Source organism: Rhinopithecus roxellana, chromosome 4 (genome assembly GCF_007565055.1).
Source record: "Rhinopithecus roxellana isolate Shanxi Qingling chromosome 4, ASM756505v1, whole genome shotgun sequence".
Taxonomy (NCBI): domain Eukaryota; kingdom Metazoa; phylum Chordata; class Mammalia; order Primates; family Cercopithecidae; genus Rhinopithecus; species Rhinopithecus roxellana.
In genome coordinates this window covers 20,885,703-20,903,215 of record NC_044552.1, presented here as the reverse complement: position 1 = coordinate 20,903,215, position 17,513 = coordinate 20,885,703, and the positions used below count along the sequence as shown (strand labels likewise).

The 17,513-nt window shown below is 41.3% G+C and overlaps 1 pseudogene; it reads right to left on the bottom strand.

Annotated features, from left to right (window-relative positions):
• Nucleotides 1-1,090: 1,090 nt before the first annotated feature.
• LOC104670963 lies at nucleotides 1,091-1,864 on the bottom strand (annotated as a pseudogene).
• Nucleotides 1,865-17,513: the final 15,649 nt, after the last annotated feature.

Here is a 17,513-nt window from a genome sequence, read left to right as displayed (position 1 = left end):
TCCAAGTCCTTCGCCCAACCTGAATTGGGTTGTGTTGTTGTTACTGTTGAGTTGTAGTAGTTCTTTACATATTCTGGATATTAATCCTTTGTCAGACATATGCTGCGCAAATATTTTCTTCCATTCCATGAATTGTCTTTTCACTCTTTTGATTGTGTCCTGACTAATTCAATAAATAATTCAATAAAATCTGACTAAACAGTGCCCTGACTACAAATGTTTTTATTTTATTTTATTTTATTTTTATTTTTTAATATTTATTTATTTATTTATTGTTTGAGACAGAGTCTCGCTCTGTTGCCCAGGCTAGAGTGTAGTGGCACAATCTTGGCTTACTTGAATTTCCACCTCTTAGGTTCAAGTGATTCTCCTGCCTCGGCCTCCCAAGTAGCTGGACTACAGGCACAGGACACCACGCCCAGCTAATTTTTATAATTTTAGTAGAGATGAGGTTTCACCATATTGGTCACGCTGGTCTCGAATGCCTGACCTCAGGTGATCCACCAGCTTCAGCCTCCCAAAGTGCTGGGATTACAGACATGAGCCACCATGCCCAGCCTACAAATGTAACTAATTTGATGAAATCTAATTTATTTATTTTTTTGTTATTGTTCTCTGTGCTTTTGGTATGATATCCAAGAAATCATTGCCAAATGTCATGAAGATTTTCCCCAAGGTTTTCATCTAAGAATTTTAAAGTTTTAGCAACTATGTTTAGGTCTTTGATCTGTTTTAAGTTAGTATTTACATGTATTATAAGGTGAACATCCAACTTCATTCTTTTGCATGTAGATATTCAGTTTTCCTAGCACCATTTGTTGAAAAGTCTGTTCTTTCTCCATTAAATGGTCCTGGCACCCTTCTCACAATTCAGTTGCCCATACAAGCCACAGTTTCTTTCTGGGCCCTCTATTCGCTTGTGTCTGTATGTCTCTCCTTATGCCAGTACCATACTGTTTTGATTACTGTAGCTTTAAAGTAAATGTTGAGATCAGGAAGTATAAAGCCTCCAATTTTGTTCTTCTTTTTCTTTTTTTTCTTTTTGCATAAAGACAAACTTTATTGAGCCCCTAGCTCTCTTTATTGAGCACTAGCTCTCTTTCTCCTGCACAGTCTTGGTTCCTCGGAGAAGTCCAGTCTGGTGGGCAGCAGTGAGATCCACTTTGCGGCCAGCAGGGGCATCTCTATGGATGATGGAGGGCTTGCCAATGTGCTGGGGGTTACCACCTTCAAAATGATGCTCCACAGGGTTCATAGCCACACTCCGTACTGGTGGCCAGCAGTTCCTCTTTGCCTTATATTTGTAGTAGGCTCCGCCAGCCTTCAAGATGGGTTTGTGAATTCGGCCACCTCCAGCCACCACACCAACCACAGCTCTGTTGGCTGAGGAGATAACCTTCTTGGAGCCAGAGGGCAGCTTCACAAGGGTCTTCTTGGTCTCAGGGTTGTAGGAGATAACGGTGACATAGTTCCCTGATGCCCGGGCCAGCTTGCCACGGTCTCCAGGTTTCTCCTCCAGGCAGCACACGATCGTACCCTCAGTCATGGGGCCCACAGGGAGCATATTGTCAATGTTGAGCTGAGCTGTCTTGCCGCAATACACAAACTGGCCTGTGTGAATGCCCTCGGCGGCAATGAATAGCTCCGTTCGCTTCTCAAACCGGTACGGATCTCGGAAAACCACCTTGGCGAGGGGCGCGCTGCGGCCCGGGTAGTGGATGACATACTTCAGAGTGCCCTTGATGTAGCCGTGCCGCTCAGCGAAATCCACGGCGTGCAGGCACGCGGAGCTCTAAAGGTGTTTCACTTGCGCGAGGAACACAGACCCGACGCCCTTCCTCTGCCCTCCGATCACGCGGCCCATGGCGACGGGTCCTGGTCACTAGCGTGGCCGAAAGAGCTGTTCTTCTTTTTCAAGATTAATTTGGCTATTTAGGATCCCTTGAGATTCAATATGAGCTTTAGAATAGATTTGCTTATTTCTGTAAAAAAAAATTATTGGGATTTTGATAGAGTTTATGTTGAATCATAGATAGCTCTTAGTGTTAACTAATTGAACATCAATGTCTTTCCTTTCATTGCTGTCTTCTTTCATTCCTTTCAGCTATGTTTTGTAGTCTCCAGCGTACAAGTCTTCTTCCTCCTTGATTAATTTTAATCCTAAGTATTTTATTCTTGTTGATCCTATTGTAATTGAAAATGTTTTTCTTTTCTTTTTTGGAGACGGAGTCTCCTTCTATTGCCTAGGATGGAGTGCAGTGGCGCAACCTCAGCTCACAGCTCACAGCTCAAAAACATTGAAGATTTTTATATATAAAATCATCATCTGTGACAGAAATACTTTTACCTTTTTTTCCAATTTGGATGCCTTTTATTTCTTTTTCTTGTTTTTTTTCCCCCTCTATCTAGAACTGCCAATACCAGCTAAATACAGTACTAAAAGTAGGCATTCCTGTCTTGTTCTTGATCTTACAGAAAAAAACTTTCAGTCTTTCATTATTGAGGGTAATGTTCATAAAAAGCCTTTATCATATTGAGGGAATTTCCTTCCATGTGTACTTTATTGAATTTTTTTTTTTATCATGAAGGTGTTTAAAGTTTGTCAAATGCTTTTTTTGTATTAGTTCAAAAGACTTTTTTCTTTCATTCTGTTTATGTATACATTATGTTAATTACTTGTTTTGTATTCTGAATCCTTCCATTTCAGGAATGAATCCTACTTTGCTATAGTGTATAATCCTTTTAATATGTTGTTGAATTCAGTTTGCCAGTATTTTGTTGAGGAATTTAGCACTGATAAAAAAGTATTAGCCTGTAGCTTTCTTTTTGTAATCGCTTTGTCTGGCTTTGGTATCAGAGTAATGCTAGCTTCATAAAATGAGTTAGGAAGTGTTTCCTACTCTTCAGTTTTGTGGAAAAGTGTGAGAAGGACAGCTTAATTATTTAAATGTTTGATAGAATTCATCAGTTAAGCCAGCTGGTCCAGGGCTTTTTTTCATGGTAGGTTTTTGATTACTGTTTCAATATCCTTACTAGTTATAGGTCTTTTCAAATTTCTAATTCTTTATGATTCAATCTTTGTAGATTGTGTGTTTCTAGGAGTTTGCTCATTTAATCTAGGTCATCCAATTTACTGGCATACAATTTTCATAGTGTACTCTTATAATTCTTTTTATTTTTGTAAATTTAGTAATAACATCCCCGCTTTCACTTCCAATTTTAATACTTTGAGTCTCTTTTCCTTTTTTTTGTTTTTACTTAGTCAATCTAGCTAAACGTCAAGTCTGCTGACAATGTAGACAATGTAGACAACTTTTCAAAGAACTTCTGGTTTTATTGAATTGTCTGTATTGTTTTCAGCCTGCCTTTTCTGATGGCCTGTCTTTTATTACAGCCTGCCCTATGGATTTAGCACTTTCTAACCGGTCTCCACAACTGCATAACCCTATTACTTCTTCAATTTATCAGTCTATCCCTGTGCACCTCTCTCCCAATCTCTCCCTCCCTCTCCCTCTCCCTCCCTCCTTCTCCGTCTCTCTCTCCCACCTTCCCCGCCTCTTACACATGCACACACACACACACATACACATCCCTTGATGAGTACACATAAAATGAACACACCTGGGAAACCAGAGCATTTCCAGTTCCTTTTCAGTTACTACCCACTCTTCCCAGAGGGAAGCACTATTGTGACTTCTGGCTGGACAGTGGAATGTTACCTGCTTTATAATTTAAATCAGTGGAGCCACAGAGTACTGTCCTTTTCTGTCTTGTTTATTTTAGTCGACATCTCCGTGAGATTCATCCACATAGTTGTAGATTGTTCATTATTGTTGCAATAGATTATTTCATGTGAATTAATTCATGTATCTGCTGATGGGCACTTGCGAAGTTTCCAGTAGTTTTAATTATTCTGAATAGCTTACTGGGCATTCTGGTAAATATATTTGGTGAATATATGTACCAATTTGTGGTAGGCAAATAACAACGGTCAGGATGTGATATCTTTGATTTTAATAAGTAGAAAGTCTGAAATATATGGAAAAAACTACCAGGAAAAAAAAAATCTGAGTAGAACATATAGATTTTCTAAAGCCAAACCTGGATTGTTTCGCCCTAGGTGCCTCAGTTCCAATGGCTTCTGGCAGGGTTGTTTCCGTAGTGTAGTGGTTATCACGTGAAACCAGGCGGAAACAAAAAAGTGGTCACCTTTTTTACGTTTTGTTCCTGAGAGTCTCTATTTGAACCAGATAGGACCTTTGTATATGATCAAGCACCTAAATCAAAGGATCTCATATCCTCCTTTTTTTGATTTGAGCCACCTCAGGAACATTTTTGCTCCCTCCTTTGTTCTCAGCCACGGTGAGGCCCATGTTGCCCCATCTTGCCGCGCCCCAGCATGTCGCTGTCCCAGCTCCCTCCCCTTATGCTCTGCGTGGCCTGTAGGTTCTAGGGCCCAATGGCATCAACTCGAGTAGGCTCTAGTGGTGCAGGATCCCGCCTATACTATGCAGGTGAGATTGGCTTCCTTGAAATTTCCAGAGCCACTTGTGCAGGTTCTTTGCCAAGAGATTTTCCTTAGGGGTTTCTAAAAATAAGCAATGCTTAGGACCCAGGTCCGTGAGAAAAAAATAAAAAAAGAAACAGGGCCACACTTTGAGCCAAGTGAATAACTGATATTCTATTGACTTCCCTTTACCCCTAAGTGCAGAGAGAACTTTTCACAAAATAGGTAAGAGGCAATTTCATGTGGATACTTAGAAACTGTCAAGTGTTTAAAAAAAAAAAAAATTAGATACTGGCCTGGCCTCTATGAGTACTCAACGCCAGATGTTGGCATTATGGGTAAGATGCGCCAATCAACTGAACTCATCAGTAACAAAGAAACTGATTTCTTTCTTAAACTTAGGAGTGTGCTAGGCTGGGCGCGGTGGCTCAGGCCTGTAATCCCATCACTCTGGGAGGCCGAGGCGGGCGGATTACTTGAGGTCAGGAGTTCAAGACCAGCTTGGCCAACATGGCAAAACCCCCATCTCTATAAAATTACAGAAATTAGCTGGGTGCGGTGGCACACACCTGTAGTCCCAGCTACTTGGGAGGCTGAGGTATGAGAATTGCTTGAACCTGGGAGGAGGAGGTTGCAGTGAGCCAAGATTGTGCCACTGCACTCCAGCCTGGGCAACAGAGTGAGACTCTGCCTAAAAAAAAAAAGTGTGCTAAACCAGCATTGTCACTTTAAATTTCACTGTAATAAAGCAGACAATTTCCTAACTTCTAATATCCACCTTCCATAATCTACCTGTAGTGCCTCACTGAGTTTTTTAATAAACTCTCCAACCAAATGATTATAAATTACTTGTTTTAACAACAAAACCAAAGAGCAACAACAACAACAAAAAAGCTTTATATAGGGAAAAAGAGGAGGACCACATTCATGTAACTTTCATTACAGTATATTGTTATAATTGTTATATTTTATTATTAGTTGCTGTTATTTACCCTGGCTATTTTATCAGTTAAATCATTATAGGTATGTGTTGTAAACCCAAAATATCTGAGACAGATATCAACCAATTTAGAGAGTTTATTTTGCTAAGGTTAAGGATACGCCTGTTACACAGGCTCAGGAGGTCCTGACGACCTGTGCCCAAGGTGGTCAGCGTGCAGCTTGCTTTTATACATTTTAAGGAGACATGAGACATCAATCACTATGTGTAAGATGTACATTGGTTTGATCCAGTAAGACTGGACAACTCAAAGTGGTGGTGGGGTCTTCCAGGTCATAGGTAGAAAAGACATAAAAGACAAAGGTTGCATTCCTTTGAGTCCTTGATCAACCTTTCACTGAATACACAATTTAGTTTGGCTCAGTGACTCTGCATTTTTACATAAACAATAGGGCAGAGGAAACAATCAGATATGCATTTATCTCAGGTGAGCAGAGGGATGACAGTTTGGTTTTTTTGTTTTGTTTTGTTTTGTTTGAGACAGAGTCTCACTCTGTCATCCAGGCTAAAGTGCAGTGGTGCGATCTTGGCTCACTGCAACAACCTCCTCACTGCAACAACCTCCGCCTCCTGGGTTCAAGTGATTCTCCTGTCTCAGCCTCTCCAATAGCTGGGATTACAGGCGCATGCCACTACACCTGGCTAATTTTTGTATTTTTATTAGAGACAGGGTTTTGCCATGTTGGCCAGGCTGGTCTCCTGACCTCAGGTGATCTGCCCACCTTGGCCTCCCAAAATGCTGAGATTACAGGCGTGAATGACCCACCGCACCCGGCCAGAGGGATGACTTTAGGTACCACACCTGTGAAGGTAAGCTATCAGTTTACATTGCCAGGGTGAAATTCAACAAATTGTTTTAGGATAAATACCTTAAGGCCTTCAAGGAATTTCCTTATGGGCAAATTGTGAGGGTGGTATGTAGCTCTTTTATCTTTTTAACTATCTTGTTTAGGAATAAAATGAGAGGCAGGTTTGCCTGTAGTTCCCAGCTTGACTTTTCTGTTGACTTAGTGATTTTAGGGTTCTAAGATTTATTTTCCTTTCACAGTGTATATAGAAGAAAAAACAGTTATGTATAGGGTTTAGTACTATCAGCAGTCTCAAGCATCCACTGGGGGTCTTGGAATATATCCCCCATGAATAAAGGGACTATTGTATCTGAAACTGCACCAAACAAAAAAGAAAGGCATAAGAGTCTGCACTAATGGGACATACACAGTTGGGGCCCAGGCTTTTTCTAGGAACAGAAATACAGAGAAATTCACTGATCTTCCTCACATGCAGAAGAATCTGTTATAAGATTCTATGAAACAGGTTTTCCTTCTTTACTCTGAAAGTCTACATTGCTCTGAAATGACCAAATCATAAAATATTGAGATTGTTTTAAAAAAGTTTTTCAGGTCACTAAATGTAACTGCCCAATGGGTTCATCTTGCCTGCTGCCTAGACAGAGCCAATTTATCAAGACAGGCTAACACGGTGAAACCCCGTCTCTACTAAAAAATACAAAAAACTAGCCGGGCAAGGTGGCGGGCGCCTGTAGTCCCAGCTACTCGAGAGGCTGAGGCAGGAGAATGGCGTAAACCCGGGAGGCGGAGCTTGCAGTGAGCTGAGATCAGCCACTGCACTCCAGCCCCGGCGACAGAGCGAGACTCCGTCTCAAAAAAAAAAAAAAAAAAAAAAAAAGGGAAATTGCAATGGAGAAAGAGTAATTCACGCAGAGCCAGCTGCGTCGGAGACCAGAGTTTTACTATTACTCAAATCAGTCTCCCTGGGCATTGGAGCACTGGGGGATAGTAATTTTAAAAGATAATTTAGCGGCAGGCACGGTGGCTCATACCTGTAATCCCAGGACTTTGGGAGGCCGAGGTGGGCAGATTACCTGAGGTCAGGAGTTCAAGCCTGGCCAACATGGTGAAATCCCACTTCTACTAAAAATACAAAAACTAGCTGGCCATAGTGGCGGAAGGGGAGCCTGTAATCCCAGCTACTCGGGAGGCTGAGGCAGGAGAATCACTTGAACCCGGGAGGTGGAGGTTTCAGTGTGCCGAGATTGTGCCATTGCATTCCAGCCTGGGCAACAACAGCGACAGTTGGTCTCAAACAAACAAAAATAAATAAATTAATTAAAAGATAATTTAGGGGGTAAGGGCCTTGGGAAGTAGGGAGTGCTGATTGGTCAGGTTGGAGATGGAATCATAGCAGGTGTGAAAGTGAGGTTTTCTTGCTGTCTTCTGTTCCTGGGTGGGATTGCAGAACTGGGTGGTGGTAGCTGATCCATCGAATGTAGGGTCTGCAAAATATCTCAAGCACCCATCTTAGGTTTTACAGTAGTGATGTTATCCCCAGGAGCAATATGGGGAGCTTCAGATTCTTGCAGCCAGAGGATGCATGACGGACCCCTAAACCATAATTTGTAATCTGGTAGCTAATTTGTTAGTCCTACCCAGGCAATAAGGGATTTTCTTTTGGGAAAAAGCTGTTATGGTCATTGTTGTAAACTATAAACTATAAACTAAGTTCCTCCCAAAGTTAGTTCAGCCTACGTCCAGGAATGAACAAGGACAGCTTGGAGGTTAGAAGAAAGATGGTTAGGTCAGATCTCTTTCACTGTCTCAGCTATAATTTTGCAGTGATTGTTTCATAAAGACCAAAAAAAAAGTTTAAAGTTTATTAATAGCAAAGAAGTCAGTCAACTTTAAAAGTTTCCTCTGCTCGGCCGGGCATGGTGTCTCACGCCTGTAATCCCAGCACTTTGGGAGGCCGAGGCAGGTGGATCGCCTGAGGTCAGGAGTTCGAGACCAGCCTGACCAATATGGCGAACTCCGCCTCTACTAAAAAAAATTCCACGAAAATTAGCTGGGCGTGGTAGCGTGTCCCAGCTACTCAGTAGGCTGAGACAGGAGAATTGCTTGAACCTGGGAGAATTGCTTGAACCTGGGAGGCGGAGGTTTCAGTGAGCCAAGATTGTACCACTGCACTCCAGCCTAGGTGACAGAGCAAGACTCCGTCTCAAAAAAAAAAAAAAAAAAAATCCTCTGCCCAAAATACCTTTCCTTCTTCACCTGGCCTGGCATTTGTGAAGTATTTGGGTCACTGGGGAAACCCCTTCCTGGGTATTGGGTTGTGGAGTTTTGGTATTGTTGGTTTTGATAAATGGAAGATACGATGAAAGGAAAAACTTGCCTCAAATATGAAAATGCTCAAAGGAAAAAAATACATTTCACAATACTAAATATGGGACATCCAAGAAAACTCCATTTTAATTTTTAGAGGTGACTCGTGGGTGTACGGTAGTTTCCATAGAAACTGGGCGGAAATGTATCCTGTCAGTATTGTTTTTTTTCTTCTCTCTCCACTTTAGCTTAGTTAATTCTTCTTTCACTAAACTGGACTCCAGTTGTCAACGCAAACGTCAACACCAAAGGTGAACACTGAACGTTGTTGCAAAACTAGTATCGCTGTGGGTCCCTAACTTTGGTCTCTACACTTGCGTAGCTTCTGACCTGGGCTGAGGTGCAGGTGGTACAGGTCTCACCTACCTGATGCACCTGGCCACTCTTCACAATCAGGAAAGAATGAGGCTCTCAAGGTTTATAAAACGGAACAGAACTCCTTTTGGGGTTTGTTGTTTGTTTGTTTGGGTTTTTGTTCGTTTGTTTTCTTTTTGTTTTTGAGACAGGGTCTCACTCTGTTGCCCAAGGTGGAGTGCAGTGGCACAATCAGGGCTCACTGCTGCCTGGACCGCCCAGGCTCAAGCAATTCTCCCACCTCAGCCCCCAGAGTAGCTGGGACCACAAGCACATGCCACCATGCCAGGCTAATTTTTTAATGTTTTGTTGTGGGTGGGGGAAGGGGTGTCTCACTATATTGCCCAAGCTGGTCTCGAACTCAAGGGATCAAGAGACTCTCCCGCCTCAGTCTCTCAGAGTGTTGGGATTACAGGCGTGAGCCACCACGCCTGGCAGAGTTTCCCTTTGAATCACATCTGTGCACATTTTATTATGCTTTATATCATTGAGCCATATGTATCACTTAAGAGTTATTTGCCAAATATTTGTATTGCAAATATCTTCTTATCACTTGAGTCTGGGAAACACTTTAATGATCTCTTGTGATGAAATTGTTAATTTTGATGGCACATGCCTATAATCCCAGCTACTTGGGAGGTTGAGGTGGGAGAACTGTTTGAACCTGGGAGGTAGAGGTTGCAGTGAGCTGAGATCGCACCACGGTACTGTAGCCTGGGCGACCCAGCAAGACTCCGTCTCAAAAATAATAATTAGAAGAAGAAATTGTTAATTTTTATGAAGTCCAATTCATTTAACTTTGGTTTAGTTATTTTTGTGTCTCCCTAAGAAATTTTTCTTTCCCCAAGGTCACATAAATATTCAATTCTTTTTTATACCCCTCATAACTTTATTTATTTTTCACTTTTAGAATTATGAGCAAAAAACCTGAACAGGCAATTCTAAAATAGAATATGTTAATGGCCAATGAGTACATGAGCATACGTTTTCACAGCAATAAAAAGTTTGCTGATTTCTTTATTTTGACCAGTGGTGACCAGACAAAAGACCTCAATGACCTCTGGTAACATTATTTCCTTTCCAGAAATCTTTTCAAAACTCTTCTGTGAAGGTTGTGTTTTTCTGGGGGAGGGGTGGAAGCATGATTTGAGGAGGGTTGCAGATGGAGATAAGACAAGGTTTCTGCCTTTAGGATTTTCAGGAATATCTGCCCTTCAGAAGCTCTGCTTAATCTGATTCTGCTGATCTCCCTTTCTTTTTCAGTTTGCTCCATCCCTCCAATCCTGAGACTTAGTTCATAGCTGCATTTGATCTACATCTCTTCGGCTCCAGATGGTTTTAGTAGGGGTCAATGTGGGCTGCATCTCTCTGGGACAAAGGGAGTACCTACTAGAGTCAGATTGCCCTCTCCAGCCAAAAGAGCCTACAAGTTAGGTGCTCGAGACATAAGGTCCTATCAGTTAGGCTCTCAGTCACTGCTAGGAGCCATCCTTCCTTCCTTAGTGGGTGGAATGGGAATTCCCCGGGAACTCAAAATTGAGTTCAATCAGAGGTGGGGAGTCAGAAATTCAAGACAGTCTAGAGCTGGAGGTTGGAGCCCAACCTTTTTGGCAGTTCCAGTGGTGCTTGTACACACTGGATTTGTGAGGCCCTAATTTGTGGGGCTAGTAGCAGAATTTATTGGAATTGAGGAACAAAATGAAGAAAAGATTTTAAGTTTTAACATTTTGATGTAATGTGCCAGTATTATATTTTACTAGAGAGTAAAAGTAAGTCCATATTTTTTATTAAAAATATTATTAAGGTAAAAAGAGCTTGCCATGAGATTTACTCTCTTGATTTTTTTTTTTTGTTTGTTTTTGTTTTTTTTTTTTTGAGATGGGAGTTTTGCTCTTGTTGTCCAGGCTGGAGTGCAGTGGCGTGATCTTGGCTCATGACAACCTCCACTTCCCAGGTTCAAGCTATTCTCTTGCTTCAGCCTCCCCAGTAGCTGGGATTACAGGCATGCGCCGCCACGCCAGGCCAATTTTGTGTTTTTAGTAGAGATGGGGGTTTCTCCATGTTGGTCAGGCTGGTATTGAACTCTCGACCTCAGGTGATCTGCCCACCTCGGCTTCCCAAAGTGCTGGGATTACAGGCATGAGCCACTGAGCACAGCGACAAAAATTTAAGAGTACAATACAGTATTGTTAACTACAGGCACAATGTTGTACAGCAGATCTCTAGAACTTACTTTGCACAACTGAAATTCCCATTTTCCCCTTCCCCCAACCACAGGCAACCACCATTCTACTCTCTGATTCAATGAGTTTGGTTATTTTAGATATCTCAAGTGGAATCAAGCAGTATTTGTCCATTTGTGGGAAGCTCATTTCACTCACAATAATGTCCTCAAAGTAGTTGACCCATGCTGTTGCATATTGCAGAATTTCCTTTTTTTTTTTTTTTCTTTTGAGACAGGGTCCTGCTTTGTCTTTCAGGATCGAGTGCAATGGTATGATGTTGGCTCACTACAGCCTCAACCTCCTGGGCTCAAGTGATCCTCCCACCTCAGTCTCCTGAGTAGCTAGGACTGCACACCGCCATGCTTGGCTAATATTTTAATTTTTTGTAGAGACAGGCTCTCACTATATTGCTCAAGCGATCCCCCCACCTCAACCTCCCAAAGTGCTGGAATTACAGGCGTGAGTCACCATGCCTGACCAGAATTTCCTTTATTTTAAAGGCTGAATAATATTCTATTGTATGTATATACCATATTTTCTATATTAATCCCTCCACTAATGAATATTTAGGTTGCTTCCACATCTTTGGTGTTGTGAATAATGCTGTAATGAATATAGGTGCACTAACATGTCCTTGAGATTCTGAATTCAATTTTGATGGATATATACCCAGAAATGGGGTTGTTGAATCATATATGGTAGTTCTAATTTTTTGTTGTTGTTGTTTTGTTTTTGAGATGGAGTCTTGCTTTGTCACCCAGGCTGGAGGGCAGTGGTGCGATCTTGGCTCACTGCAACCTCTACCTCCTGGTTTCCAGCGATTCTCCTGCCTCAGCTTCCCGAGTGACTGGCATTATAGGTGGGCACCACCACACCCGGTTAATTTTGTATTTTTAGTGGAGACGGGGTTTCACCATGTTGCTCAGGCTGGTGTCGAACTCCTGACCTCAAGTGATTTGTGAGCCTCAGCCTCCCAAAGTGCTGGGATTACAGGTGGAACTACCAGAACTACCCGGCCTGGTAGTTCTATTTTTAATTTTTTGAAGAACCTTCATACTGTTTTCCACAGAGGCTGCACCATTTCACAATCTCATTAACAGGGTGGAAAAGTTCCCATTTCTCTACGAACTCACCAACACTTGTCTTTTGCTCTTTTGATAATAGCTATCCTAACAGGTACAAGATGATATCTCACTTTTGTTTTGATTTGCATTCTCTTGATGATTAGTGACATTGAGCGTCTTTTCATATACTTGTTGGCTGTTTGTATATCGTCTTTGGAGAAATGTCTATGCAAGTCCTTAGTACATTATTATTATTATTATTATTATTATTATTATTATTATTTATTTTTTTGAGACGGAGTTTCGCTCTTGTTTCCCAGGCTGGAGTGCAATGGCACGATCTTGGCTCACCGGAACCTCTGCCTCCCAGGTTGAAGTGATTCTCTTGCCTCAGCCTCCCGAGTAGCTGGGATTACAGGCATACGCCACCAAGTCCAGCTAATTTTGTATTTTTAGTAGAGACAGGTTTTCTCCATGTTGGTTAGGCTGGTCTCAAACTCCCGATCTCAGGTGATCTGCCCGCCTCAGCCTCCCAAAGTGCTGGGATTACAGACATGAGCCACCGCGCCCTGCCCAGTTTTATTTTTAATCAGGTTTTTGTTTTTATTTGTTTTGATTAACTACTGAATTGTAAGAGTTATGTATCTTGGAAATTAACCCCTTATCAGATACATGGTTTGCAATTTTTCCCCCCATTTAATAGGTTGCCTTTTTTTTTTTTTTTTTTTTTTTTTTTGAGAAGGAGTCTCGCTCTGTCACCCAGGCTGGAGTGCAGTGGCCAGATCTCAGCTCACCAGATCTCAGCTCACTGCAAACTCCGCCTCCCGGGTTTACGCCATTCTCCTGCCTCAGCCTCCCGAGTAGCTGGGACTACAGGCGCCCGCCACCTCGCCTGGCTAGTTTTTTGTATTTTTTTAGTAGAGACGGGGTTTCACCGTGTTAGCCAGGATGGTCTCGATCTCCTGACCTCGTGATCCGCCCGCCTCGGCCTCCCAAAGTGCTGGGATTACAGGCTTGAGCCACCGCGCCCGGCCGGCTTTTTTTTTTTTTTTTAACCGTGCAGAAGGCCTATAATCCCAGCACTTTGGGAGGCCAAGGTGGGCAGATCACCTGAGGTCGAGAGTTTGAGACCAACCTGACCAAATGGAGATACTCCTTCTCTACTAAAAATACACAATTAGCTGGGCATGGTGACACATGTCTGAGGCAGGAGATCACTTGAACCCGTGAGGCGGAGGTTGCGGTGAGCCAAGATCGCGCCATTGCACTCCATCCGGGGCAACAAGAATGAAACTCCACCTCGGAAAAAAAAAAAAAAGAAAAAGGAAAAAAAGAAACTCTTTTATTTTATATAACCCCGATTTTTCTATTTTTGCTCTTGTTGGCTATGATTTTGATGTCATAGTCATTAAATCAAGACCGATGTCCTAAAGCTTTCCTCCAAGAGTTTTATAGTTGCAGATCTTAGATTTAAGTCATTAATCCATTTTAGTTAATTTTTGTGACTGCTGTAAACAAGGGTCTAATTTCATTCTTTTTCATGTGAATATCTGGTTTTCTCAACATCATTTGTTGAAAATATTGTTTTTTTTTCCTATTGTGTGTTCTTGGCAACCTCCTTAAAGATCAGTTGACCATATATTTATGGATTAATCTCTGAGCTCTCTATCCTGTTATTTTGGTTTGTATACCTGTCTTTTTGCTAGTACCAGACGGTTTTAATAACTGTAGCTCTGTAGTATATGCTGAAATCAGGAAGTGTGATGTCTTCAGCTTTGTTGTTCTTTCTCAAAATTGACTTGGTGACTTTGGGTTCTTTGTAGTTTCATATGAGTTTTACATGAATTTTATAGTCTTTTTTTCTGTTTTCTAAAAACTGCCAGAGAGATTTTGATACAGATTGCATTAATTGTACATCACTGAAAACTTTAACGAACATTAACAACATTTCACCTTCATGATTAAGTTTAATTCTTTTTTAAAGGGGGAGGGGTGCTACTATAAATGGGATTGTCCTTTAATTTTTCTTTCTATGTAGTTTATTGTTTAATAAACTACATAGAAAGAAAATAAAGAAAGAAATAAAGAAAGAAAGAAAATAAACTGTATTTATTTCATGTAGTTTGTTACTGTATAGTAATGCAAGTGATTTCTGAATATTGATTTTGTATTCTGCAAATATATTGAATTTATTGAATTTATTGAACAAATTCAAATATATTGAATTTGTTCATTAGTATTAACACTTCTTTTTAATGGAGTCTTTAGGACTGTCTCTATATAAAGTCATGTTATCTGCAAACAGGCCCAATTTTACTTCTTCCTTTCCAATTTGGATACTTTTGGTGGTGGTGTTTTTGTCTTATGTTGAGACAGGGTTTTGCTTCAACTCAGTCTTCAGGTTGACTGATAATGCATGATTCAAATCACATGATTGGTATTTCTGATGAGGTTATGGGGTGTGGCCAGCCTCATCTTAAAAAAATACACTATACCCAAGAGGGTACTTATAGTCCCAGCTACTTGAGAAGCTGAGGCGGGGGGATCCCTTCAGCCTAGGAGCTTGAATCTAGCCTGGGCAACATAGTAAAATAGCATCTGTTAAACAAACAAAATACTACTATTAGGTGGTTCAATTTTTCATTACACAGGAAGAGATGGGCTCCTCCTCAGAAACTAATCTAGAATGACATCTGACAAAGAACAGAACATAAATAATTCCGCTTTTCTGGGAAACTAATAACAGAAACCAATAGCCTATTCTGAGGAGAACTGGGTGGCTAGGATATAAGAAAAATGGTAAGGTTTATACAAAAAAAATTTTAAACAATACATATTATCTATGCAAAATTTTTAAAAATTAACAAATTATTACATGAAATACAATTTAGAAATGACAAGAGATGGAAAAGACTGTATTTATGCTCTGGATAAAATCACTTAGGGGAGCATTTAAGGATATAGATCTTCTCAGTTTATACCAGAAATAGAAATGGAAATATGGGTGAAAAAAAAGTAAACAAACAGTAAAGAAATCCAGAAGATCAAAATGGAAAAAAAAGAAAAAGAGGGAGAGAGAAAATTTTTCTACTATTGAAATTATATTCCATAAATAATCTAAAAAATTATTGGACTCATTTTCACATGATGATGAAAATTTTAAAAGTAGATTACTTAGCCCCTTTTGGTGGTGGTGTGATATCTCACAGTAGATATTACCCTACATGGGGACTAAAACAAACTCACTTCAAATTCTAGTTGTTAGCCAAGCATACATATAAATCTTTCATTTGGCAGGAGTATATGACAAATCTAGGAGAACCTTGGAGTTTTAATGCTTAAAATTTCCAATATTCTCATCTGGAATAACCAAAAAGAAGTACATTTTACATTTTTTTCCCCTTCTCATCATCCACATCCAAATCACCTTATTTTTTCCTCCTTTCCTTTCTATTTTTCTTATCTCTCCCCATAGTTCTGACTTTACTCCACTGTACTGTTTTGACCTTCCAAGAATATTTTTGAGCATCTACTAAGTATCATTACATTGGACTAATTATTTGAAAGGTTTTGCTTTGTTTTGTTTTGTTTTGTTTTTGTTTTGAGATGGAGTCTCACTCTGTCACTCAGGCTGGGGTGCAGTGGCCCAATCTCAGCTCACCGCAACCTCCGCCTGCTGGCTTCAAGCGATTCTCCTGCCTCAGCCTCCTGAGTAGCTTGGACTACAGGAACGCGCCACCACGCCCAGCTAATTTTTGTGTATATATATACATACACAATTTTTTTTTTTTTTTTTTTTAGTAGAGACAGGGTTTCACCATATTGGCCAGGATGGTCTCTATCTCTTGACTTCGTGATCTGCCCACCTCAGCCTCCCAAAGTGCTGGGATTACAGGCGCGAGCCACCGCGCCCAGAAAATCATAAGTGTTTTTAAGATGCTTTTCAGATCCTGAATTCCAGCAGAAAGGCCGACACCAACTAGCACTGACATTCATAAAGGAACTGAATCAGTGTGAAAATGCAGTTTCAGGCAGAGCACAGTGGTACACACCTGTAATCCCAGCACTTTGGGAGGCCAAAATTGGAGGATCACTTGAGGCCAGAAGTTCAAGATCAGCCTGGGCAACATAGTGAGACCCTCTCTCTAACAATGACAGGAACATTTTTTTTTTCTTTTTATACTTTAAGTTCTAGGGTACATGTGCACAACGTGCAGGTTTGTTACATATGTATACATGTGCCATGTTGGTGTGCTGCACCCATTAACTCATCATTTACATTAGGTGTATCTCCCAATGCTATCCCTCCCCACCCCAATTTTTTTAATTTTACAAAAAAGGGTCAGGTGCGGTGACTCACGCTTGTAATCCCAGCACTTTGGGAGGCTGAGGAGTATGGATCATTTGAGATCAGGAGTTTGAGACCAGCCTGGGCAACATGGTGAAACCCCGTCTGTACTAAAAATACAAAAATTAGCTGGGCGTGGTGGCCATGGTGCCACACGCCTGTAATTCTAGCTACTTGGGAGGCTAAGGCAGAAGAATCATTTGAACCTGGGAGGCGGAGGTTGCAGTGAGCCAAGATGGCGCCACTGCACTTCAGCCTGGACAACAGAGTGAGACTGCGTCTAAAAGAAAAAAAAAAGAAAATGCAGTTTTCTCATCTCCTCATTCCATGACTTTACCCCTTTTTTTTCCTTTTTTGAGACAGAATCTCGCTCTGTCGCCCAGTCTGGAGTGCAATGGCGCAATGTTGGTTTACTGCAACGTCTGCCTCCCGGGTTCAAGCAATTTTCCTGCCTCAGCCTGCTGGGTAGCTAGGATTACAGGCACCCGCCACCACACCCGGCTAATTTTTTGTATTTTTTTTTAGTAGAGAAGGGGTTTTACCATGTTGGCCAGGCTGGTTTCGAACTCCTGACCTCAAATGATCCTTCTGCCTCAGCCTCCCAGAGCACTAGGATTACAGGCCTGAACCACTCAACACTCTTGGGCCAATCAACGATCCCAACTCCTTGATCCACTCCAAATCCCTTAAAATCCCTACCTGGAACTCCTCAGGGAGGCAGATTTGAGGTTTTCCTCCATCTCCTTGTTGGGCTGTCCATGATTAAACCTCTTCCTCTGCTACAATCTGATGTCTCAGTATATTGATTTGCCATGCATTGGGTAATGGATCTGATATGG